The sequence below is a fragment of the Helicoverpa zea genome, chromosome 14 (genome assembly GCF_022581195.2).
Source record: "Helicoverpa zea isolate HzStark_Cry1AcR chromosome 14, ilHelZeax1.1, whole genome shotgun sequence".
NCBI classification, from domain to species: Eukaryota; Metazoa; Arthropoda; class Insecta; order Lepidoptera; family Noctuidae; genus Helicoverpa; species Helicoverpa zea.
In genome coordinates, this window is record NC_061465.1 from 8,517,586 (window position 1) to 8,532,855 (window position 15,270).

Consider the following 15,270-nt stretch of genomic DNA (forward strand, 5'->3'; position numbering starts at 1 on the left):
GGCTCGGCTTTCAGGCTACAGTACTAAAATACAGGCCAGATTAAAAGCTAAAATTTACATTTATATTGTTAGTGTTACCGAGATACTACAATTAGGTACTATTCAGTTTGAAATGGTCGCTGGTTTTATTTCATTTTGTTGCTCTGTTTAGCGGTGAGAATGAAATAGTTATTTCACGTTAAACTTTCAGTCAAACCTCACTACTGAGTTTCAAATAATTAAAAATTGATGTTTTCAGATTTCGTTTTGTGGTTGGCTTAAACACGTATCGTTGGTGACATAAATGAGTAAATTACAGTGCTTTCCATAACAGCATTTTTGGCATTTTTTCAAGCATCAAAAGAACTGCACAACTGAATTTATAATAACCAAAGTATTTAATGTGAATGTCTCATTTCGAAACGAAGTTCAATATCAAACATCCGATACTTTTTCATCATCATCTCAGCCATAGGACGTCCACTGCTGAACATAGGCCTCCCCCTTTGATCTCCACAGATACCTGTTGGAAGCGATACTTTTTAGTAGAAGAAAATTCAAAATAAGGAATCGAATATCATGTGACGAGATTAGTGTATTCACCAATATAAACGTACCTTAAGGGTGACTGATATCAGCCTGTATGAGGCAAGACCAAGGCGCCTTTCAGTCGCGACGTATAGACGATGTCCCTTCGACTTTCATCCTACACACCATCACTCGTAGCTACGATACTTAATCCAAGGACGAACGTTTGTTATAAGAGATTTCTTAGAATATTCTAGATAAAATAGGAGTATTTTGTCAAACCACGGCGCCTTCTGGTAGAACGAAAACGATGCTGAGGTATTTGTATACCTAGTTGGTGTTCCCGCGGTTTTATGCTAAACCCGAGACAACTTCCCGTTTCCGGTTGAATGGTATCCGATTCTGAGAAGCGATATTACTTACTACCAAGTTTTGAAAGGTTTTTAGTCGTATTTTTTCCATAACCATATATTAAAATGAAAAAAAAAATTGCCAGAGCAGAGTAATACTCAAAGAAAATTGCAATATTTATAAAATAAAAACCGCCCACCCCGCCCAGCAGAAATACCAATTCATTTTACCGACCTATAAAAACCGAACCTTTTGCATCAAAAGCAAACAACGTTTTCCCTACCAAGTAAACACTCGACTGTCGATTTGTTTGTATATCGATATCAATTCGATGTATCGATTAAAAACCTGATACACCGTCGTTATACAAACCACGTTGTGGTAAATAAACACGTCTACTTAGATTTCCAATTAACTTGTTGTCGATATGTTTTTGTATTCTATTCAATATAGAAATGGTTTCGGTAAATATATGTTAATTCATAACGAAGTAACCAGTAGTAAGAGTTGTAATTTATGTTCGTTTGAGATAAACCTACTTTTTAGTAACAAAACATATCATACACATCCCTTTCACAATCCTTTAAAGTCACAGGTTAAAACATTGCTCCTTCTGATATCATAAATCGAGAGCAAACATCACTCGATTCGAATCTACGTATAAGCAGTATAAGCTGTATCGATTAAAATGGCTCACTTAGTATTCAAATCTCGTAGGTTCATCCGTGGAGACGATCAAAAGGAATCGATATACTCGTGCCACGATAATCTGTGATTGGACATGTGCGAGAATACAACATGAGTGACAAACGTGGATTATGTAGGGGTTAACGAACAAGAAATTGAGATCCAGGATAACAGAGCTTACGCTTTGATATCGTACTCTCTTTATTTTTTTTAATTTAAGAGTGTTTTGTGTTTGTTTTTGTTTGTTAGCAATTGAATTATGGCATCTTCATTCAAATTATTCTACATAGAATAGAAATTAATGTGGCTACCTTTTTAAATCACGATTTGGTTCTCTAAAAAAATAATGTTCTACAAATTGCAGACTTAAAATCCCCAACAGAATACTGTAGCTGAAATGCAGAAATTCTAGAAATCACCCGAGGGAGCTAAACTGGGGCATCATTTGATCGAATAATCGCACCGTTTTGTTCAGCTATAGCCGATAGCTTGCTCATCGACATCCGTAACGACAAACTGGTTCAAAACTTTACCTACATCGACATAAATATTGCTGAATAACATTAATATCAATCATACATATTTTCAAAGGAAACGTGTCTTCGAATAACAGTGTTAAACGGCTTCATATTTTATTCAACGCGGAATATTATTCCTGCGATGTTTTTCTAACCCCTTTCTCTGATTTCTCATTTCTGTCATAACTGATAGCAAAAACATTGGCGGATGTTTAACATTACACAGTACCAATACAAAGTTTAATGAAATGCAAACATCGAGTTCAAGATGATTACCTAATTTTCTGAAACAGCACATGTCAAATTGACGTTTTCTTTAAAGTACATTGACATTATATGCTTGTTACTGCGCAATGTTTTTGGTAATTACGGCGCATTGGATGCGTGACACAGCGATCAGGTCACGAGTCATCAGCTAAGATATTGAGAAATTGCTTTTACAACTTGGAACAGTAACATGACTGATTTGAACTTTGTTACAAAGTTACTTTCCTTAATTTTCCGTATACTTGAATAGGTATTTAAATATTTTGAAGGTATGTACTTTGAGAGTCTGAATATGAAGGGCCCGGATCTTGTCTCAATTATTCCCAACAATTGTTTACAGCTACTTTGCCTTCACAAACTTAATATGTTAAAACATTCACGAACTTTCAGTTTGTTTTTATAATATCTGGATTATAGGTAAATTATACCAGAAGATGGAAAATTTTCTTTCCCGGTCCTTTGATCTGAGGGTTAATTTGTATTCAGCACACTTTCCTGTTAATAGCGGAGTTGATTTTGTTTCTGGAAACCAGAAGTTTAAAAAATTCCGTCCGTTCCGTTAAGGGTATCTTACCTCAAATTGAAAAAAAATATCCACAGATTTCTTTATGGAACTACAAAAGCTCGAATATTTCCAAGAAATACTCGTAAATTGTGCCGCTTCAACTGCGAAATATTTTACAGCTTATATTTCTCGTTGAATATTTAAATTTAATTTTCTCGACATTTGAAGTCCTTTCGTTCGCTCGTGATCACGGTAAACGGATAAATGACTGGCTTACGAACTCAGTAATTTCAATGAACCCTTGCGTCAATATTATCCTTTTGAAATAAACGTATTTCGATACTGAATTGTAAAAGAGCAATGCACTGTTCAAATTCCTTTGGTATTAAAACGTGAGCCAATAGTCTAATAATAGTCTTTACAATATTAACTTTGCAAAGCATAAAATAATTACTGAATAATTTGCAACTATTTAAAATATATCTTACACTAGCTGACCCGGCGAACTTCGTACCGCCTAATTATTGGAGGCATATTTAGTAAGTCACAAACACACGAAACAATACTTTTTTTCCTTATTTGCTCACCGTTTAGACCTACCCTGGACGACGACAAACATTTTAAAACCAAAATCAAAGAACAATTCATTTTTATTTATATAGATTTTCGTGATTGGAATTTCACGTCTGTAAAATAGGGGAAAACACATTCACTTTTCACATTTTCTCTCAAGAAAAAACTAAGTACAATTACCTATCACGCTAAGAAAATAAAAGAAGAATTACTTAAGTATACATTGTAATATGTAGCAATCGCCCGAAGCCAGGCTCAGTAAACAGCCTCGATATATAGCCCCCTATACAAACTATCAGATTAATCTACACAGTTTATCCAGCTTTGTAGGCGAGACGTCGAAAGCCATGTAGTTAGTTGTACACACAGGTCAACAAGTTTAATTAAGCTAGTGCATACCGCAGACTTTTTAGTCGGCCGACTGTAGCTCAGAGGCAGGAAAAACGTTGTGAATATAATTAATCAAAGTTTAAGTTGGTCTGATACCGGATAAATACCTGATCGTTGTTATGTGTGAAAGTATAAGTATATTTTCATACTGATTTAGGAGCCCAAGATAGCTATCGGCCGACTAAAAGTTTGTAGTATGCGCGCGCTTTTAATGTTAACAGCGACAGTGTGTCCTTGTGTACAGTTCACGAAAAACGAAATGAACGAGCGTTTGTTTGTTAGGGGAGCGAGTATTTGCATAATAAATAATTAAATAACACTGTTAGGGTTATGAGTTATTAAACTTTTTGTCTCAACTAATCTGTACTTATATATAAAAGAGGAAGCATTTTTGTTTGTTTGTTTGTACCCTTAAGGTCCCGAAACTACTGAATCAATTTGGAAAATAATTTCACTGTTAGAAAGCTACACTCTTTCCGAGTAACATAGGCTATACCTTTACCGGTTTGGTAAGATACAGTAGCTCCCACGGGACGCGGTTGAAACAGCAGGAATATAGCTACTACCTAATATTTGTAAAGGGAAGACCATCATATTAAAACATGACAACATCAACAAATTAAAACATGACTTCATTAATTGTAGTACCACTTGTGATAATGTTTTTTTTAATACCACTTATACCTTGGAATAACTCTTGAGCAGATTGATAAGATTATTTCCAACAGCTCTTCAAAGGCACGTTTTCCAACACTAAATTAATTACATAATTACCTTTTTTTTAACGATGGCAAGAATCATCAAACGACCCCTCCCGCTGTGGGTTAGCAGCAGTGGTGGAGTGTCAGACTTTTATGGCCTTACTACAAAAACTTAAACCCCTGTTTTACACTTGTCTAAAAAAAATTTGGCTGCAAAATGAACCGTATGTCAACGTCATAATTTGAAATTTTTTTAGACAAGGCATAAACTGACGTTTAAAAGTTTTTGTGGTAAGACGGTTACTGACTAAAAATCCATCGAGTTCCTTCGTAGGCCTTTTATGTACCAGGGCCGCGGTAACTCTTTCGAACAATCCCGCAGCCCGGCAGACCTTGGCCCTGTTGGGCCCCGCTGGGGGTAATAAAATAATTACCTACCGTGAAAAAATAATACTCTCTGAGATATATAATATTTAAACATGAAGCTATATATATTTTAACAGTTGTGTTAGCACCCATAACACAAGTTAATTAATAACTTACCATGGGGCTAACCGACCGAGTGTGAAAAGGTGTCCCGAAAATATGTATTTATTATAAATATATGCTGTACAATTTTTTTGTTGACGGTACGTGAGGACGCATTATTATTATAGGTGCTCCAGACTTCACTTTGTAACAAGAAACATTGTTCTACCTAGGCAAGTTGGTAACTTTTGTGAATAACTTACAAATTAACGAAGCGAGGGTAAGTCTTAGAAAGATTTTCTTTTTCACATGTAAAATTTGACAAATAACTTCAGTCTCAGAGAAAAGTTGATGAGGTTTTTAATATTTTTGATTCATAAAATAGTTATGACAACATTATTTTTACATTTAATCTGTTTGTATCTGTTATAAGGAAGAGGTCCCTACTTAAAATCTACCGACCCCTTTAAACTGTATGAAACTATTGTGGAAATTATAAACTCGTAAAGTATGCCCAAAGCCATGAAACTTTCAGTTCAGATGGTCTGGTCTTTAGAACCGGGGATGTGACCCGCACCGTTACGAGTTTCCGAACTATGGAGAACAAAATGACTAGCGGAGGTGCCATAAATTGCCTAAGAAAGTAGCGCGCCTAAATGCGGGTGAGCGGTGCACGAAGAGCGTTCCTGTTTTCGCCCTTATACGCCTTCTTTGGACCCGACCACCAAAAAAAAATCATCGACAGATGTTTCAAAAAACCCAAAAGCCTCGTTACCTCACTCATAACTGATCGTTTTGGTTATGTCCATCGTACGAATTTGACCTAGAAGAAGGCGTCTGACCTACCTACATTACGGCATCTCCGCTCATCGCTACTCGGTGTTCGGAACTAATACGTCGAAGCCTCTTTGAGGAGACAACTTCAGGCTTCCTGGTTACACGGACTTTATGAATATTTGATGTTACTGTGATCAAAGTTACTGTTCTTGTGTGACATTTGAATAAGTAGGGGTCATTTATATATAAGTACCTGTTATTTACATGCTTATTAAAATTCTATATGTATTTAAAACAATTATTAAAAAAAAACAATCAGCCACAGTATTAATTGTAGTTTAATATAAACTTCTCTGTGAGAGGGGATCACTGTCCCCAGTAGTGGAACGATGAAAAGGATGATGGAAAGGATGAAAATTACGATGATGTTTAAAATAATTGATTCGTATCAAAGAACTCAAAATAATCTCTTTCCTTCATACCATCCTCCTGCCCTTATCCCAATTTTATTTGGGGTGAGCGCAGCATGTTTTTTCCTTCCATACTCTTCTATCTGCCGTCATCTCACAAGTAATATTCTTTCTTACCATATCAACTTGCCCACAATCCCCATCGTTTCTTTGGTCTTCCTCTTCCACTTTATCCGTCCACGCTAATGCTCATCACCTTCCTCACATGGCTAATTCCTCCACATCACATGCCCATACTATGACATGACATGACAGACTCTTTCCTTCATGCCGAAAACATTAATATTGTGTATTATCTAAATACCATAGCCGTTTCTTCAATCACAGATGATAAAAAAATTCTAAGGTATATGTATTTTGAAACTCAAATACACAGCTAATACAACAAGGTTCAATAGCCTGACCAATCCAGATTAAGTGTCAAAATATCTTGGAATTATTTTGGTCCTTTGATCCTATTCCTTTTCATCCTTTGTATTCGAACATTTGTAAAGCTTTTACAATATATTGAACTAAACTCAATATGTGTGAAAAACTGCCGAAAATATGTTCGTTATACGTTTGTATTGTGTACGGTAATACACCTAAGTAAGTAGTTTGTCCAGGTTGCGCTCACCAAAAGTAGTTAACCGTATTTTGGATAGGTTTCGGGTATTATATTCATCATCATCATCGTCATCCTCCTGCCTTTATAACAATTTTATTTGTGGTCGGCGAATAATAATTATCTTAAGATTAGGTTCTTGTTATTTACAGTTGTATGCGAATTTTCGTTAAATTAGTTATTACCTTATTATTCCTCTGCATAAATAACAAGAAATACATAAGTCATTTATCAACAATACAATTTATTATTTTTTTTAAATCTTTACCCAGTAAATAAAACAAACAAACAACAACACGGCATTCATATTCTTACACCATTTTATTCACCCTAACCAACATTACAGTTGTCCAACAAAGTTATCTTCGTGACCATAACGGTCGTCTTCAAAAGGGATCACGTGCGAATTCTCTTCACAGTTTGTATTGACGTTTTACTTCCGACCCTCGGCAATCCTTAGTTTCCCTTCCTTCGAGGACTTTCCGAACAATAACGGTAATGCCTGATTGTTGTCACGTACTTGACCTCTGAGGCGGACGGAATTTCGATGACGAGCCGAAAGGACCATTAATGGCAGGTCAACGATAATTTTGTGTCAGTTTATGTTAGGAGTAGCGGTTTTTTTTTTATTTAGAAACAAAGATAATTTTAATTAAAGATTTTTGTAAATATTAGTCACTTATTTAGAAAAAAAATGGATTGTTAATTAAGTAGGTATTTGACATACCTTCCTTCTTATACTTTCCTGGATATACCTCAGAAACTGACATTCGCTCTCTCTCTCTCTCTATTTATACAAGAAAAGCTAACTATTTACAAACCCAAATAATTTCAGTAATGTAGCTCGAAGTTAACATTTGGGAATTGTACTTATTTACCTAAGTAATGTACCAACTTTAATTACTTAGGTTTGTTTCTATTATGAACTGAAGGCAAGGCCATAAAAAGTCTTTAAAAATGACAAGAGAAACTGTGTGAAACGAGAAAAAGGTCGCTTTGGCCTCTGCGCTGCAAATATAGAATTAATTTTACATTTTCCAACAATGGTGCCCGTTCTTTTGTACAAATGTGTTGTGCTCGTGGTCTCGTCTTAATGTAATGTACTTTTCTTTGAAACGTTTGTAAATATACACACTTTAAGTTATTTATATTTGAGCTTTGTTAGTTTCGTACGAAATTGTGAGAGTCAGATTTTTAAGGGCATCCATTAATAAAATGCTCTTGTTTGTATTATATTAATTGAGATTGAAATTACGAAAATCTGAAATCAAATGACACCTTTTTATTTTGTTTGATATTAATTTAAGACATGAAATTAAATTAATACGTATATTTATGCCTTTTCACTTTCTTTCTTTCGAGATAGTTAGTTTTTAAGGAGCAAAATGAAGAATTTCCTTTCGTGGCGTCTTCAATCCAAGATCATATTACAATTTACAACCAAAGCACTACTTCTATAAACACTAATTACTTAGTACTCTACAACTATATAGACATTCATCAAATACCTTAGCTTCTCCACAAACCGCCAACAATGTCTACACTACATAACGTTAATGTTTAATTCATCTAGTTAGACGCCTATGCGATATCAAAGCGGTTTGCAAACACCATGTCACACGTATGAATATTACATTAATGTAGGGAGCCTTACGTGATCATGTCGGGCGATGTAATACTGTCGCCTTGTGAAATTGCCTGGCAAGCAAATATAGCTGTAGGTATAGTTAAACTAGTTCTGCTGAAACTTGAGGTTCTTTTCATTGCATTGCATTTAAGGTTAGAAGCCCAAAAAGGAAATAAAACTGGTGTGAGTGAATGATGATCTGAAAAGCCAAAGAGGCGCTTTCAAAACTATGGGATAGATAAAAATAGGTCCACGTTTCCCCACCGTGTCCTTCACTTCTTTCTTCTTCTTCTTCACAAATTTAATTAGAAAGTAGGTACCGATGGATGGTTTATATCACGAGTGACATATTCTTGCGTCCTATTCTTTGTCCTTAAACTCATGATCTCTTAGTAGTGACAGAGTCGTGGATCAGGAGATCAGGAGCCTAATGACCTGTCTATGGAAGGACAACATCAATGTATACTTGCAAGGCTCCGAACCCACACACTCATGCTTTAAATGTTCGTATTCTGACATTTGGACCGCAGTGATTCTCAACATAACGAGTCTTCAATGGGGTTACCTGCCTCCACATTGTGAGAGTGAGTGGGCCGTAATCCGAGTGAGTGAAGTATGTTATCTGTCGGTTTTTGTGGCTTGTTCTCGAAACTTCTATTTATATTCTTAGAGAAGACTAGGTTCCCAGAGTAGTGGGCGATGGGATTCTAGCTTATTGCAAATGCTGGTTTATGTGATTGTTTTTCATTTTATGGTACTTATTTTATGTTTGCACTTCATTAAATCCTCGTGAAAATTCAGTTTACACATTCAATTTCCAAAGAAAAGATAGAATGACCGACAGCACTTCTAAACCCTTTTACAGAATAATAAAAGAAAATGTCGGAAAACTAAATAAAGTTAATTAAACTCGTTATAATTTGGACCTTCCGGGAAGGATCTTTACGTTGTGTATTTTTATCGTCAAAAAGAGTGACGGTGCGACATGAATATACAATGTAGATTAGCATTAATTAACATATTTATCTGTAATTAATAAGAGGTTAATTAAGGTAGGTAAGTGGCAAAGAAACTGTGCTACCATGAAATGTAATCAAATTCAGTTCAGTATTTTGTCGAGAGTAAATACATAATAGTCAAACTTATACACAGATATCCAGTCTTGGAATAATTTAAGCAAATCATCTCTTACCCATAGCCTTACCTGAAATATCCTCAAGAAGCAAGGCTAAAAATTATGTAGTCTTTTACCAAATCAAACCAACATTAAGGAATTTTCATACCGAAGCAAGCAAACCTCATCACCAATCTTACAAGCGAGCAGCCGTCAGGCATATTCGAAACCCAAGAGATTCCGCAAAGCGTCACCAACATGGAAACCCTCTTTGCTGCGTATTCCGTAAGTATCAGAGTTTGACAAACCCCTAAGGACAGTCTTCGGAACATTAGTGGGAAATCTTCACTTAAGATATTTTTTACTTACACTCAACATCTGTGACAGTCATCTCGGGTGCCAGTAAGTCTGACAACCAGTGTTACCAAGGAGTATTGGGTTGCCCGGGTAACTGCGTTGAGGAGGTCAGATAAGCAGTCGCTCCTTGTAAAACACTGGTACTCAGTTGCATTCGGTTAGACTGGAAGCCGATGCAATTACATTAGTTAGCAATACCAACAGTTCGTTAAATGATAGATATGAGATATAATATTCATCACAACCCGATTAATGGTTTAAAAACCGCAAGAAAAAAGTGATTGTCACGGTCTGTTAAGAATCAAGATTAAATTCAAATGTACATAAAAAAGGTGTACCCCTTCGAAACCACACATACAGATATAAAACCTATTTGTTCTTGCCAGTCGTAGATTACACTCACTTTAGTACCTACCTCTTTACTCAAAAAGGTTGTGTGAAACGTTATGGTCTATAGTTCGGCCATTCAGAGAATGCGTTCCTGACACGTCGCGATTGAACTGACGACGTAACTACATTCATTGATTATTGATATAATAATGTTGTTTTAATGCTCCTCAATTGTTAAAACGGTAAACAACCAGCAAAAATATTTTTATCGTAACTGCAACGCCATTGCAAAGTTACGTCGTCAGTTCAATCGCGACGTGTCAGGAACGCATTCTCTGAATGGCCGAACTATAGTTGGTTTGTAAAGTAATTAATTTGATTAAATACATCTAATGAAAAGTTTTATTGAACTAATTGAACAGTAAATAAAACTGTTAACTTCTACTTTATCTTAATGCCAAAGTAAATTAAGTTTAACAATAAATCAATAAGACTAAGTTACTTCGTGCTTTGTTTACATCCCATCTCATGAAAACATACAACAAATCACTTGAAAAATCTTTCTATCCTTTCTATCTTGTACGAATTCGGATATTACTATCCCTTTCTCGCGACTGACTCATCCTAAACTGCGCCATACGGGCGCTGAGCAAGCGCCTCAAAGTCTGGAACAAATAGAAAACATACTAACATAATGAAAATACGATTCAAAATTCCATCCTAACTCATAGCTATAAGGTTCATTTTTGTTTACAGTACAAGGATGCAAAACTTGCGTCATAGGAAAGAAGAATAACGTCCTCCTCTATCTTACCAGGTCATAGACAACCAATATAGCATGGCCCATAATATAAAACGAATTTAATGTACATGGTGGGTCCATTAAAATAGTTGATGTTAAACCTCTTTTTGTGGCAAATGGGCCCAAGGTTGCGCTCCAGTTGTATTTAAGAAATATTGGATGTTGGTCAAAACAAGACCTAGGGGAAAGGTGACCTTGCTCCACTGTGCTGTATTGGAAGTGGAATACTGTGCCTGGATAATGTGAATTGTGACCCTCTTGGCACGGTGTGTAAACGCCTTATTATTATTTGAGAAATGATACTTATGCCTCTTGATAATCTAAACGTGTATATACAGCTTCTACTACTTTCACTACAAACTACATAGACGTAAATTCAGGACATTATTTATTCCTATTTTATCTGAACATCGGAAATAATTTAAACTTCCTTCCAAAAAAAAAAATAAGACACATGCATGTCCCATATTTTTAATGGGAAATCATAAAATGACCCCTGTGGGTGCAGAGTGAGGGTCAGACTCTTACTGTCTAAAACCCACCAGGATAACTCTTTCGTACAATGCCGCAGACATACATATCCCTTACCCAAAAACTATAGGCACGAATAAACCTATGTATAAATACGCTTTTTCAATAAAACGTTGACGAGACAACCAATTTCGGCAGTATAAAGGCTAAAACAATGTGAAGGGTGGTTACATGTAAGAACATATTGTACCTACATTGTTTTGAGTTATTTCGGGCTGTATCCCGTAAGACATGGCTTTGTTACCTGTCTGCAGGATTATGTATGTACCTACAACAATGTAGAACATGACAATGTGTGTAGGTACATTACAATTAGATTAACATCACTTGTTTTACAGATGAAGGAACTCGTAATGACTCAATAAGCTCAAGCATTTTGGAATGGTAATAGACTTTATTTTAAATTGAAGTTTGAAATTTACGTATCGGCTTGTAGGTAATTAGACCCTGTGCTCACAAATTCCATGAGCTATTAATAGAATATTTATTCGAATTTTTATTTATATTTATTTATTTGTACTAAACTGTATAAAATATTGTTTTTTTTTGTCAATACAAAGACATATGAGTATAATATACGGTCTATTGGAAACAGGAAACTACAATTGAAAAGCGTCAGCCTCAAACCTCAGAACATCCAATTTTAGACTTTTTGGTTACTAAGCTTTACAAGTACTCTACTAGTTCTCACATTCATTTCTCATACTGAGAGCACCGTAAATAAAGACAGGTAACAAAATACTTCTGTTATTTTTACCTGTGGATTCAGCTTAAATTCAAAACCTTCAGTCGGAGACAATACTCCACAGAAGCTAACATACCTTCGTGATAAAAAGCGCAGCGCCGTACCAAGCCTTACGTAGGTACGGCTAAGCAACAATATGCGTGATGAGTTCTCTTGTTTTACACACCACACAAAAGATAACCTACATCACGGGCCGGGTAACGTACTGACTCGAATTACATGGTACACTCGCAGAACGTAATATTGTAAGCCTTGGATGGCATCTTTCTGAAAATGGAGATAGTCACAATATTTGAGATATGTGTTTGTTTTATAGTCAACTAGCTTTCCGCCCGCGGCTTCGCCCGCGTGGAATTCGGTTATATTGCGGTATAAATCACAACTATGAGAAAACTTCTCATTCCCACGGAAAAATCTAAGAAGCGCGATGTAACGCTGGATACGATTAGTTGTTAAACCAAAACTGAATGGTACACTATATTATACGTTTTCCCTTGTGGAGCAAAAACATGCAGATTTTGGGCACTGGAAACCCGGGAACACGCTACATAGAGCTGACCATGCGAAAAACAATGTTTTTCTAAGTGTACTCCAGCAACCCTTAGAGTTTGGCCTTGTACTTTATTAATGGTCATTGCAAATGAAACCCTTATAGGAAATTGTAGTCTTTTAAATTGAAATGGGAGGTCTGTTGGAATAATCGGAATCCGAGGAATGAGTACACTTTCACCCTTTGCTGCGCCAGTTAAAATAGTGGCTGTAATAATGTTCCGCCCAAGCTGAGTGACACGCAGCCTGGTACCATTACACAGTCTAGGGGCATCGAGATTACGCATGAGCATCACCGGAACACCTACTTTTAGTTTTAATTTATTCTATTTATTATTATTATGAGGATTCATTATCGTATCATTTAGCTTCTAAATTTATATGTTCATATTCGTTTGCAATATATAAGTAGATGTAAAAAAAAACAGTTTAGACGATTAAACAAATTGTACATCATCCCTCGGGAATTCCTCATTTTCGGGGATTCATTATCGTATCATTTAGCTTCTAAATTTACATGTTTATATTCGTTTGCAATATATTACCTTGTTTTAAACGACACACAGCGCCATCTACAATCCATCCATCAAGCAAACAATATTTTTGTTTTCCCTCGGGAATATCTATTTTTTTTCGGGATAAAAAGTACCCTATTATTTAATCCGGACTTCTAACTTTACGTCTGCAAAATTTCAAAGCAATCGGTTCAGTAGTTACGGCGTGAAAGCGGAACAAACAAACAAACAAACAAACAAACTCACTTTCCGATTTATAATATTAGTAAGGATTGTGAGGTGACTATATAGATTTACTATCAATCTGGTGAAGATCGATTAAACACAAATTTCTTATTAAAAATTATACCGCCTTGCAATTGGTAACTTCATGCCCAATAGCCCCATTTATATTGCGTGAATCACAAGAGTTACTAGGCATTCAACAAACTGCAATAATAAATTGAATAAGCAGGTCACCCAGAATGGGACAACTATCTGGTACAAAACTATAACCTAAACTGAGCAACACAGAATACAAAATGACCTATCAATTCGAGACCACGTTTCAGAAATGATATCCCCGATATTTCCCGTTTCAAATGTCGACCGCATACCGGTCGTAGCAAGCTACTACGGATGGCTACGACCGCTACGTGGCTACGAAATGAAAAAGTTACGAAATGCATTCTACAGCTAAATTAATTGGCAAATAAATCCAGCATGGCCCTTCATATAACGGTTTTATGTTTCCCTAGTCATTGTTGGCGCAATTTGAACTCGGCTATCGAGGGAAATTACTTTTTCTTAACAGCCCCGTGTAAACTGACGGGGTCTGGAATCCATTTGAGCATTTTAATTTTAACTTTTATTAGAGTGCCTGGAATTTACTTAAAACTCCTAATGTAAGTATGTAGGTAAAGGAACTAATTAAAATGTTTAATCCCCCTTTTGACGAGATTATATTATAAAAATCTATATCTATGGTCCACGATAACCCCTAGGTCTTTTGAAAATATCTTCTGCTGCAGTTATCTTTTCCGATTCTTAGTTTTTTCTTATTTTTGTAAATAATTTCCGAGAACTCGAACACCTTATTTTTTTTCCAACTTTAAAAAATAAGTTGATTTGAAACTTTTTTTTCTTTTAAGGATACTCAAAGAAAATCAGCTCGTGGGCCTTAGCTTAAGAAGGTAGGTACTCATCGTAAAGATCTATATTTCGGAACAAATCGTGAGGTTCACATATACCACAGTTTATAACAATATACTTAGCCGTATGTATATATCATAGTATCTCAGTGGCTCATTTCCCTTCGGTTCACGAACATTTCCGCTCGTATATAACAATTATTGCGCATACACTACACGTGCCGTGGTTTCCTCTCGTAATTGTGGTATTTGTCAGCATTATGCTATTATGGATCGATGTCAGCATTATGCTAGTTACAATCAGAATTATATGACGAGTAATGGACTTAGCTTTCTATGACATTTTTATATAAAACCAAAATTACCTCTTTAGTAGGCCCGAGCCATAATAAAATTGATATATTTTATGAAACTTAGCTATATGTTTCTTAATAAATGTATTATATAAAAACTCGCGGTATAGAGTATAATATTATTCCATTCTAAATCTAAAGATCTTCAACTAACTGTCACATTGAAACAATTTGTGTTTACGATAGCAAATAAATTCAAATAAAAATCAAAATTTACAAAAATACGGTCATTTTGAGGTTATTATCATATTTGAGGTACGGTTATTAGGGGCAGTTATTTATTTAATGCGACACTAATTACATGTCGGCAAAGGTCGCGTGTCACACGGATGTTAAAGTTCGTTCATATCAAACATAAAGTAGGTAATTCCAACGATTTTTTACGTGAAAACTCTGATA